The sequence below is a fragment of the Jaculus jaculus genome, chromosome 14, assembly GCF_020740685.1.
Source record: "Jaculus jaculus isolate mJacJac1 chromosome 14, mJacJac1.mat.Y.cur, whole genome shotgun sequence".
Classification (NCBI taxonomy): Eukaryota; Metazoa; Chordata; class Mammalia; order Rodentia; family Dipodidae; genus Jaculus; species Jaculus jaculus.
In genome coordinates this window covers 19842283-19855161 of record NC_059115.1, presented here as the reverse complement: position 1 = coordinate 19855161, position 12879 = coordinate 19842283, and the positions used below count along the sequence as shown (strand labels likewise).

Below are 12879 nucleotides of genomic sequence, written 5' to 3'. Positions count from 1 at the left end.
ATGACCTAGGTGCCCGCACAGGTTGAGGTGTGTGCAGCACAATGGAGCAGTCTGATCACACTGACCAGAGGACCTATGTCGGGAACCAGAAGGTCGGTAGGGGAAGCAGGGAGAACAAGGTCCTTAGGTGCTAGGGTGTAGGCACTGCAAGAGATGCAGACTTGTTTTCTCCTCACTGTCCTTCTGTCCACCCTCTGCAATGTCCTAAAGATAATGCTTTGTTCCAAGGCAGAGAAGGTGGAGAGGCCATGCTGCCTCTGCATACACGTTCTCATTGGTCATCCCAACATCCTTCAGTGAGGAGCAACCCCTTCCTCATCACAAAGACAGGGCACCTAATGGTCACAGAGACTGAGTGAGCAGTCATGAAAGCAGCCCAACAGTTGCTTACAACAGGACATTTGTCTTCTCCCTTACAACAGCGAGTCATCATCGTCCTTTCTGTTCCTTTTCTGTGGGCGTGTCTGTATGAGTGTGTGCACTTGTACACATCTGTGTATGCGTACGTGGAGGCCAACGTAGACATTGGGTGTCTTACAACAGCTCCCACCTTAGCTTTTAAAATATTTCTTATTCATTTAATGAGAGAGACATTGGCAGAGATACCAAAGAGAGAGAAAAGAGGGGCATGGTGACGCATGCCTTTAATCCATGCACTTGGGGGCAGAGGTAAGAGGATTTCTGAGAGTTCAAGGCCAACCTGTGACTACATATTGAATTCCAGATCATGCTGGGCTAGTGTGAGACTCTACTTCAGAAAAGTGAGAGAGAGAGTAGAGACACAGACTATGAGAGGGCCACCACCACTTGCTGCGGCAAACAAACTCCAGTGGCATTAGTTTTACTGGGTGCTGGGGAACTGAACCCTGGCCACCTGGATTTGTAAGAATGTGGCCTTTAATACTGAGCCATTTAAAAGTCTGCCCTTTGTTTTTTTAGACAGGGTCTTTGATTGAACCTATGGGTCACAGATCCAGCAAGAGCAGCTGGCCAGGGAGCCCCAGGTACCTGTCTGTCTCCACCTCCCCCATGCTGGGATTACTAGCATGGCAATGCCCCCTTCTTCTGTTTCTTCTTCCTCCTCCTCCTCCTCCTCTTCTCCTTCTCCTTCTTCCTCTTCCTCTTCCTCTCCTCCTCCTCCTCTTCCTCCTTTTTCTTCTTCTTTTCTTCTCCTTCTCCTCCTCCTCCTTCTTTTTCTTCTTCTTCCTTTCACAGGATTTCTGGGTTCTACACTCAGATCCTCATCCCTGCACAAGACCTTCATCTGCTGAGCCATCTGCATGGTCCTTCCCTTGTCCTTCTGTGTATTAAGCCCGTGACCCATTTTTGGGAGGAGGGTTGACGTAGCATTTCACTCTAGCTCAGGCTGACCTGGAATTCACTACCGAGTCTCAGGCTGGGCTTGAACTCACGGCGATCCTCCTACCTCTGCTTCCCGAGTGCTGGGATTAAAGGAATGCGCCACCACGCCCGGCGAGCCTGCAATACTTTCACCACTAGAAAGCAGAGGATGAGAAGGTCTGAGTCCTGGCAGCCCAATTGACAAGGAGGCCAAAATCTTCCATACGTTCTCTCATAACCTCAGTGGTGGAATAACTGATTCACGTCACTCTAATGGGAGTACAATCTTTGGCCACATCTTAGTGTGACATGTGAAAAGTTCCCAGAGCAAAACTAGGGGTACAGTGTCTGAGATGTTCTCTGTTGTCTTTGATTATTGATTTGTTTGATAGAGTGTCTTATGTATACCAGGCTTCATTCGAATTCACTACCTGGCAGTGACCTTGAACTGCCGAGTCTCTACCTACCCCTCCTGAGTTCTGGGATTACAGCGTGAGTACTGTGTGCAAGGCCAGCGACAGAACCAAGAGCCTCTGCATGCAGGACAAGCATATTTCCAGCTGAGGCGCATCACCCAGGCCTGACAGGAAATGAAGCCCACTGAGAAGACACCTGTGCAGTTGGGTTTCCTTCACCTTAGCCAGGCTGAACTGTGGTGTCCAGAATATGTCCAGGTTCACACTGACCACAAAGCAAAGCAGAAATTGATGAGGCCACAGCACTCAGAAGGTCAGTGGGACCCGAGACCACTGCAGCTTCATGCACGGTCACTGATCCATTAACTCACCTCAGTGGTGTGGCATAAGGCTGCTCAAATGCTGAACAGAATTTAGGGTGTTCAGGGAGCCCCATGAAACAGGGAGTGCTGATAACTCACACAAGGATTTGGGGACACACCACCCTAAGGAAAATGCATGCTGGCACACAGAAGACCCTGGGGGATGTCAAAGGTAGCTCTTCTGTCTCACCAAGACGTTGTCCCTGATGTATGTGATTTTTGACATGCAATTGGGGCCTTTTGCCTATTCACAGGAGCCCTTCACCCAGTGCAAAGTGTAGACTAAGGACCATCTGCAAACTTACGATGCCGAATGTCAGTGTTTGTGTGTGGGGGCATGTTTGAGGAAGACAAAGAGAGATGTGGTCAGAAAGACCAAGAAAGATAGTGCAAAGACAGATAAAGAGACACAGACAGATACAGACAGAAATATAGACAGCAACATAGAGACAGAAGGAGGAAGACCGGGACAGAGTTATGGAGATCAGCAGGCATGGATAGACAGCAGAGATATTGAGACAAGAAACAGAGATTGAGACCCCGACACAAAGGTGGCCAGATAGCCCACAGCAATGTTCAAAGAGAACGTGTATACTTGGCTCACAGTTTCAGGACCTGGGAAGTTCTCAAAGTGTGACTCTGGGTATGCTTAGCTTCTGGTGACATCTTCTCACTGCATCATGACGGGGTGGACAGCAGCTACACAGCAGACAGAGCAAGTGTTTCCTCGGGTCTTGGTTCTTCTTATAAACCTACTTATGCTGCCATGATGATCCCCAATTGCAGAGCCTCCTATGATCCTCATGTCCTCTTTAAAAAAGCCCCACTTTCAAAGACAGGTTGTGTGTGACGAGAGACCAACCGTCCATGTACGGGCATGTGAAAATCTATATTGTTGATGCATATGCAAATGTTTGTGTACATGCCCTTATGTGTACATGTATTCCACACTCATGGATTCTTTTTCTCTGAAGGACCTGAAATACACCTAGGAAATGAACCGATCCGTGATGCAAAGTCTTATAAGTCATATTTTTTCTCTCATATAATCTCAGTGGGAAGAAGAGGCAGTGACAGGTATGTTAGTCAGCCAGTTGAGGAAGGACTTGCAAGTGTGTTCAGGGAACCACTGCTGCTGTCTCGTCAGAGTAGGCTGTGGGAGAGCAAGCTGGGTGAGATCCTGATGGTCAAAGCAAGGAAGACTGTTTAGAATCAGCCACTGTCATGGCTGGTGATTCTGGTCCCCAAGGGCTGCTGACACTCATGCACAGCCATAACGCTTGATCTGTGCTTCATTCAACATAGGTGAGGGAATAATACAGATTCCTAGGCTGGAGAGGCGGCTCAGCACTTAAGTATCTTGTCTACAAAGCCAAACTACCTGGGTTTTACTTCCCAGTGCCCATGTAAACCCAGATGCACAAGAAGGCATGTGCATGTGGAGTTTGATGCAGTGGCTGGAGTGCCTGACATGCCCATGCCTTCTGTCTCTTTTCTATCTGTTCCTACTTGCAAATAAATAAGTAAAACTATATAATTTTTTAATAAAGATACAGATTCATAGTTTATGGGATAACACATGTGGAATAACCATAAGAGCCACTGCCTGTGTTTAAAATTATCGGGTTAGCAAGGGAAGTTGTATGTGGATGCATGTTCATATGTGTGTAGACACACGTGTGCTTGAGCATGTACATGCTAGAGATAATAGTCATGTGTCATCCTCAGGTAGTCCATGCACTTGGAGCCTCAGAAATGACAAGTGTTCCATTCACCTTCTCATGGCTGGGGTAGAACACCCAAGCCGGAGTAGTTTATGAGAAGAGGATGTTTCTATCAGGATAAAAGAGTTGAAGGTATGTTTCATCTCATGAGATAAGCATAATAGATCAGATTCTGGGCATCACATTTGCCAGAGCAATTGGGAAGGAACAGCAAGCGAGTGAGCTGAACTCTGGCAAGTGGGAGCCCAGCTTCAATGCCCCAAAGCCAACCCCAGAAGCACACCCATGCCAGCCTCCACCTCCCAAATAGACACCACCTGGAGATTTGAGAGTGAGGCTTATCAAACATGAGGCTGTGGGGGACATTTCATATTCAAATTTCCACATAGATCTACGACTCACAAAGTCAGCTAAATGTCTGCTGAGTAAGCCCCTTGAATCCTCCTGTCTCTCCCTCCACACAACTGGAACTGTAGTTACATAGGATCATGCGTGGCGTTTATGTGAGCATTGGGATTCCATCTCAGGTCCTGCTCACAAGAAAGCACTGTAGTGAGTGAGCCATAATCAAAGCTAACTAGGACACTTATAAAAATGATTTGTTAGCAGGATGTGGAGGCGCACGCCTTGAATCCCAGCACTTGGGAGGCAGAAGTAGGAGGATTGCTATGAGTTTGAGGTCACTCTGCAACTACATAATGAAATTCTGCTCAGCCTGAGCTACTGCATTATCCCACCTCGACAAACCAAAAAATACAGGTTGGATTCATATTTTTATTCATACTAATAAGATTGTGACATTTTCCTACATGGACACAATGCATTTCTGTCACATTACCCCCCATCACACTTACATGAACCCTTCCCCACTGCCAATCCTCATCCTCTTCCAACCAGTTTCCCCTCTAATTTCATCTCTTTTTCTCCGTGTATACGGCCGCCAGTGACTTTCCTTACAGTAACTTGTTCGAGCATGGACAACTTACCAATAGCTTCACCAGTGAAGAAAGTGGCTCTCCCTCCCCTAAAAACTATTATACACAAATCCCCCTTTATAACTCCCTCAATCATAAGCCATTAGTTATACACAAATCGCCCTTCATAACATCCTGCCCCAGAAACCGTTAATTACACAGAAAAATCCTCCTTGGTAACTCCCCTCCTCATAAACCATTAATTATGCAAAACTCCCTCCTTGATAACTCCCTCCCATATAATACTATTATTTATACACAAATCTCCCTTCACAGCCCTTTCCTCTTCTTTAACAAAGTATTCAGAGGCCCAACCTTTCACAGGTCTTGTGCATGAAACGACACTTGGTGTAAGTTCAGTCATCACTGCCACAGCCATGCCATGTCCAGGAGACAGAGTTCCACGCCTCTCCTCCACTTTCTCCAGCTCTAATGCTGCCACATTTTTCTACCATGGTCCCTCAGCCATACAGGGGTGATGCACGTTTCCAATTTATGGCTGAGCATTGCCCACTCTCTCATTCTCAAGACTGTGACCAGTTAGGAGTCTCTATGGTCACCAATGCTCACTGCAGGCAGAAGTTTCTTGGACCAAAGTGGACAGTGATTTTAATCTAGAAGCAAAACATAAATACGTAGTAGGCATAAACAGAGGAATGTTACAATGATAAGAGTACAGTCATCAAAGGACACCTCTGCATCAGAGCACTGGGCTGAGGGATGGGGGGGGTGTCACTTAAGAGCTCCTAGGGAGAAGCCAACAGTGACAGTTTCATGTTCCTTTTCCTGGTCTCGGACCACCGGCACGTCCTGAGTCAACAAGGAGGGGACTAGTGAAGTGTCAGAGCCCGGCACCATAGACACCGGCACCCTGCACAACCCATAGGCTCTCACATCAGAGTCAGTGGTTTAAGAATAACAGGTGGGCCTGGTGTACTGGCACACACCTGTAATTCCAATACTCCGGAGGCAGAAGTAGGAGGGTTGCTATGAGTTTGAGGCTACCCTGAGACTACATAGTGAATTCCATGATAGCCTGAGCTAGATTGAGACCCTACCTCAAAAACAAGAAAGAAAAAGAAGAAGAAGAAGATGAACAAACAACAACAACAACAGCAACAACAACAGGTGGTATAAGACAGCTCTACCCCAGCTGGAAATTGGGGTGCCACACTGGAGAGGGGCAGACCTACTCACCTGGTATAGTAGATCCAAGTGAGGCCATAGATGAGGAGGAAGACAGTTCCCATGACAGACCCCCTGATCAGAGTGAAGACCAGTGGCCAGGAGTCCTTTTGCTTCTCATCTGCAACAGAAAGGAAGAGGAAAAAGGAGGACATGACATCCTTGTCCCAGCACTTCTTTCCACTACATATCCCAACACCTCTCCAGGTGACATGCCAAAACCCCGACAGCTTTCCTGCCCCTTATTTCTGCACAGAGACGCACTGCTGAAGGTGCTGGGAGCTCAGCGGGTGCTGAAAAGTTTGGACAGTGGAAGGACAGGGCCAGTTCTGGGTTTATGACCCTTCTGAAGTGAACATTGAGAGATATGGGCTATAGTGGGAGAAATTGTGGAGGAGGGAGAGTGAAGGTGATGAAGGCAAAAGCCTGTGTTTGTGGGAAGAAACGTTACAGGGAAGGTAGCAGATAAGGAAGTGGATTAATGAGTCCCTGTTGGGAAGGGACTCTCTCTAGAACTATTGAACAATACAATAGCATAAGTGCAGAAGGAAGAGTATGATGATGAAGAAACCCACCGAATACAGCTCTTGTCTGGTGAAGCAAGACAATATGGGTTCAATCCTCAGAACTCATGGGAAATTGCCAAGGAAGTTGGTGAGTATCTAGAAGCCCAGTGATGGGGAGGCATAGAGAGGTCAATGCTTGATGCTCATTTGGCAGCTTGTCAAGCTTTGGAGAGCTCCTCACTCAGAGTAATGTTCTGGAGAAGGAAGTCAGCAAGTACCACGGCGGAGGTGACGGATCTCAGTGCCCTCAAGGGCTCAGTGTCTCAGGTGAGTGACATGGGCACCAACCATGTGCATCCTCCCTGCCTGGACCCTTCTCTTGAGATGACCCAGGGACTATTTGGCTGACCTGATCCAAGTTGCTCTTCTGTCTCTTGCTAGGAGCTAGCTAGCCTCTTTAGTCTGCTTTCCCATCTTGCTGATTGCAGACAATTCCCTCCACCTTGCAGGTCGAACACAAGGGAAGCCTAAGCTTCTCTCTGTCCTCCCTTTCTTTCATTATGGCCCAGATGTCACTGGGTCTGGAGTTCGTTTGCAGAGGCTGGAAGCCCTGGCATGCCCGTTCTCTCTCGCTCCATCTATCTGTCTTTCTCTCTGTGTCTATTGCTGTCAAATAAATAAATAAATAAATAAATAAATAAATAAATAAATAAATAAATAAACAAATAAATTTAAATAAATGTTTATGGGTGGGGGGGGGGCTGGAGAGATGGCTGAGCCATTAAGGTGCTTGTGAGAAAAGCCAGAGGACCAAGCTTGATTCCCCAGGACCCACATAAACCAGATGTGCAAGGTGGTGTGTGCATCTAGAGTTCATTTGTAGTGGCTGGAGGCCCTGATGTGTCTATTCTCTACCTGTCTTCCTTCCTTCCTTCCTTCCTTTCTTCCTTCCTTTCTTCCTTTCTTCCTTCCTTCCTTCCTTCCTTCCTTCCTTCCTTTCTCCCCCCCAACATAAATAAATACAAGTAAAATATTTTTATTTATTTATTTATTTGAGAGCGACAGACACAGAGAGAAAGACAGATAGAGGGAGAGAGAGAGAGAATGGGCGCGCCAGGGCTTCCAGCCTCTGCAAACGAACTCCAGACGCGTGCGCCCCCTTGTGCATCTGGCAAACGTGGGACCTGGGGAACCGAGCCTTGAATCAGGGTCCTTAGGCTTCACAGGCAAGCGCTTAACTGCTAAGCCATCTCTCCAGCCCAAGTAAAATATTTTTAAAATAAGTTTATGGGGCCTAGGGAGATGCCTCAGTAGTTAAAGGCACTTGCTTGCAAAGCCTGATAGTCTGGGTTTGATTCCCCAGTACCCACATAAAGCCAGATGCACAAAGTGTATCTGGAGTTTGTTTGCAATGGCAGGAAGCCCTGACATGCTCTCTCTCTCTCCTTTTCTATCTTTCTGTATCTCAAATACATAAATGAAAAACAATCAAGTTTATAGGGTGCTACTCTAGACAAAGGGGCTGGGGGACAGATGTTAAAATGCAAAGGAACTGGATAAAACTGGCTCTTGGTCACTAACTTCTCGTAGTAGGCAAGGAACAGAGACAGGGAACCGAGGAGGTCCAAGATTGAAAGGGACAACTTCAGCAATGACAGGGGTCAAGAGCAGGAGAGCAGGCTTATATGACCCACTGACATCTGGGCCATAATTAAATAAAGGGAGGACAGAGAGGAGCTAAGGCTTCCTTTGTGTTCGACCTGCAGGGTGGAGGGAATTGTCTGCAATCAGCAAGATGGGAAAGCAGACTAAAGAGGCTAGCTAGCTCCTAGCAAGAGACAGAAGAGCAACTTGGACCAGCTCAGCCAAGTAGTCCCTGGGTCATCTCAAGAGAAGGGTCCAGGCAGGGAGGCTGCACATGGTTGGTGCCCATGTCACTCACCTGAGACACTGAGCCCTTGAGGGCACTGAGATCCGTCACCTCCGCCGTGGTACTTGCTGACTTCCTTCTCTAGAACATTACTCTGAGTGAGGACACCAGAGAATCTTTCAGTGTGACAAGACCCAGGGCCACAGTACCTGCCTGTACTCTGTGCTTCCTACTAAATCTCTGGAAGGTGCTCTTATCAGAGAAGCTGCTGTTCTGAGGAGCCTCTCTCCCTCAGGAACAATGGGGCCTGAGGATGACACACAGAAAACATTTACCCAGAATCAGCTCCCCTTGGCTGCCATCCAACCCAAGTCCGTCCAGCTCTGAGCTCAGGGTGGGGTGCCTGGTTTGTCCTTCCCCACCACGGGTCCTCCCTCCCTCCCGTGACCAATGCTCACAACATGAGAATGATGCAGAAGAATGAGAAGACCAGGGCTGTGGTGCCTGCGCCCACGAAGACCCCCCACATCACTCCGGACAGAGCTGCGTTACCTGCAGAGGGAGAGGCACCCTTGAGCCCTCCCTCTACTCCCACCCTAGTTGGACACTGGGCTTCTGGCTTTCTCTACCTCTTGCTCAGACACCCAGACTAAGGACCAGAAGGGACAGGGTCCTGGTCAAGTCTAGCGAGGGTGAGGAAGCATCAAGTGCTGTGGCTTGCTTTGATTTAAGTTCGGTGTTTTGGAATTATTTCACATACATTCTTACTTGTTTTAAAAAAAATGCATCATGGGCTGGCAATGTATCTCAGTGGTAAAGCACTTCAGTAGCATGCCCAGGCCCCAGGTGACATGTCAAGTATGACAACCAACCAACCAAGCATCAAAACCTGGCATGAGGACAGGTGCCTGTAATCCCAGCTACCTCTGAAGAAGACAGGAGGATCAAAAGTTCAAGGTGTGCTGGGAAACTTAGTGAGACCCTGGAAAAATTGCTCAGTGGTTAGAGGCACTTGCTCTCGAGCCTGATGGCCTGAGTTCAGTCTGGATTCGATTCCCTACTGCTCATGTAAAGCCATATGCACAAAGTGGTACATACATCTGGAGTTCATTAATAGCAGCAGGATGCCTTGGCATGCCCATTCTCTTTAATAAACAAATAAATAATCATTAATAAATAATTAAATAATAAATAATTAAATAATAGGGCTAGGGGTTTGGCTCAGTTGTACAAAGTTGGTTTAGTATCTATGGGAACGACTAGGGATGTAGTTCAATAGCAGTGCACTTGCCCAGAATGACCTAAGTGTCAAGTTTAACCTTCAGAGCCTATATATATATATATGTGTGTGTGTGTGTGTGTGTGTGTGTGTGTGTGTGTGTATACATACATACACACACACACACACACACACACACACACACACACACCCTTATTCTTCAGTTGTTTTATCAATGTTCTTATGACATTTTGTTTTGGTTTCCCATAAATATTATGTCAAGGGCAAAATCTGACTTCAGTTCAAGCCTACAAAAGCCCAGTACTCTGTGACCCCCGCACACTTTTTGGTACACTCCTTCCACTGGCTTTGTCCCAGTGAAACGGATACAGAAAAATTAAAAACAGGCTGTGGCTGAAAGGAAAATTTGACACCTTGCAGCTTAGCTCAGGGAGGAAACAAGCTCTCCTGTATGCCTATGAAAGTGGGTATGGATGGGAGACAGTGAAGAATGAACAGGCACTGTCCTTCTCTTGTCTTGCTCCAACCCAACGGTCACTTACCTTCCATGGCCAGGCTCAAGGAGAGCTGTTGGGAGCCCACAGTGTTCTGAGCCTGGCAGGTGAACTCTCCTCCCACTTTGAGATGGAGTGGAGACAATTCGAGCAAACCAGGGTTGGATGGATGCAAAGGGCCCACACTCAGGTTTCCCCAGAACCAGCTCAGTCTAGCAGGGGGGTTGCTGTCTGCCGCACAGAGCAGACTCAGAGACTGTCCCTCTGGAATTAGGAGAAATGAGCCATTCTCCAGGAATGTGGATGCTGTAGAGAAGGGACCAAGTGACAAAGAGATTAAAACAAAGAACACAGGAGACATGGGAGGGAGGTGGACACATCAACATGGACTAGACTACAGGAAATCCATGCTTTCAGCCCTCTCCAGCAAAGATGTAAATGTGTCTGGTTTCAGTGTGGGCAATGTGAATGTCACTCTCAAAGGTAGAGACACCATGTAATGTAGAAACATTTTGAACTTAGGAACTGATCAAACACACAAGCACACACACACACACGTACACACAGATGTAAACATAAGACTAATCATTGCACACTGCTTCATTGTCAGGCATATCAATGACATGGCTGTCATTGATACAAGAAGCCAGAGAATCGGGTCCTTCCATGCCGTGGAAACCACAGTCGGGGGGAATGAGGACTGTCTGTGTACCTACCATGCATTCACCTCTCAGATGCTCTGGTGGACAAAGCCAGGCTCAAACAACCTGTGCAGGCACTGGTCACTTCTAGGGAAGTGACTGAGCTACTGGGGTCAGACTCCCGTGTGTGTTCTGAATGTTTCCTCTGTGGCCCTGTCTCTTTGAGAAAGCATTCAAATAAAAATCATAAGGGGAATGAAAAGCCAAAGATGAAGATGAATGTATCCATGGATGAGAAGGACTTAGAATGTGTCGTTCTGCCTTGTGAATGTCATCTTGTCCCTTTAATCACCAATGAGCAAGCGAAAGAGTGGTAGAATCGGTGACACGTACTAATGAAGCTGAGGGGACAATACGTAGGAGGGAACACTGTCTCCAACAAGGGATCTCTGCCACTGGGGTGAGCTTAGGGTGAGGTAAGGCTAGCCCTGCACCCGCAGACCACAGAGGATCTACCTACCTCCTCCAACTCCTTCCCAAGTGGTCACAGTCAGGTTCTGTGGAGCATCTAGAACAGGAACATGAAAGGCAATCAGTAGGAAGCTCGGTATACACACTGCATAGGGATGGTGAGGGCATGATACTCCTGACCAGCTCCAGCACCAAGATTATAGCACTCATTACTCAGAACACAGAAGATGACCAAGATCCCAATGCTCTGGGGAACCCACTCCATCACACATCCCAGTGTCTCAGCCTAGACTCACATGACACATTGAGATAGGTCGTCAAACTCCTGGTCACATTGGGTCCACGTAGAGTAACTATGCAGGTGAGATTGGTGCCATGGTCCTGGGGCCGGGGCATGAGGATCAACACTAAGGAGCGAGTGTTACTGGGGCCCAGGGTTGTCACAGAGCCCATAGTCCAGGATAAGATGGGAGGTGGGCCCGATTTACATGCCCAGGGAGCAGAGCAGGTCAGGTTGCTGGGCTGGCCGGCCTCTAAGGTCTCTGGGACGTCGATGTGGGGGTTGTGAGTGAGGGCTGGTGAACAGAAGAGGCACTGAGTGAGGTTGGGTGAGGTCCAGCTGTGGGAAAGTGCAGCCTGTGATCCACCTCCCCCCACTGAGCTCTGATGATCCAGCCCAGCCTCTCTGAGGTCAAGGTGACATCCTGGCCTTGTCTTGTGACACCCATAACCTTCCTACTTGGCTGAATAGAAGTTTACATTGACTTACCTTGAACATTCACACGTAGATGTTTCTGATAGTTCCACTTTGTATCCCCTCTCTCTAGCCGAAAGAAGTATGACTTCCTGTCCTTCTTCCTGGCATCTCTGATTTCCAGGGTACAGTTGTTGTCCTTTGGATCCCCAACAAGGTAGAATCTGCCCACAGCAGCCTTCTGGACGGGTTTCTCTGGCTTGTTAGTAGCCACTGGAGAATCATGGTTTGTATGGGACCCTTCCAAGAACCAGAAGCCATAAGCTGGTTGTGAGTCAGTCTAAGAATCCCGGGGGTAGGAGAAATTGCAGGGCACATGGACACAGAGGCCCTCCTGCACAGTCACCTGACTTGGCACATTCAGCACGTAATCCTCAGGGTTATTACTCACACCGTACACCCTCTTAGGTCCCCAGAGCAGCAGGAGCAGAAGGAGCGGCCGCATGTCTGGCTGTAGCTCAGGGCCACCGTGGACAGTCTGCCCTACGGAACGCTTCTAGGAGGAACTGGAAGGAGGCCCCAGAGGAAGCTGGGGGAGGATGTGACCGTGATTTTCTCAGCAGACTGTCATGGCACACTCTGCAAAGTGGCCTGGACCCTGTCCCCCAAATATTACTTTCCAGTGAGAAGATGAGAGATCTTGCAGTAGCAGGAACTTCCCATGGGAGGAGGCTCAGTGGTGAAGTGACAGGTTGAGTGAAGGGTTTACCTGGCCCAGATTCAAGGCCAGGTTTCTTTTTACAATCAGTACATGAGCAGAGGAGACTGTGCAGAGGTGGCGGTGAGCTTACTTCCTATTCAAACCCACAGAGGACTGGGAGTATATCTCTGCTGGAAGAGTGATTGCTCTGTAAAGACAAGGCAGTGGGTTCAAAAACAGTACCTCACAAACCCAACCAGG

The 12879-nt window shown here is 48.0% G+C and overlaps 1 pseudogene; it reads right to left on the bottom strand.

The window, feature by feature from the left end:
• Positions 1-5303: 5303 nt before the first annotated feature.
• On the bottom strand, positions 5304-12423 carry LOC105945101 (annotated as a pseudogene).
• Between the last annotated feature and the right edge of the window lie 456 nt (positions 12424-12879).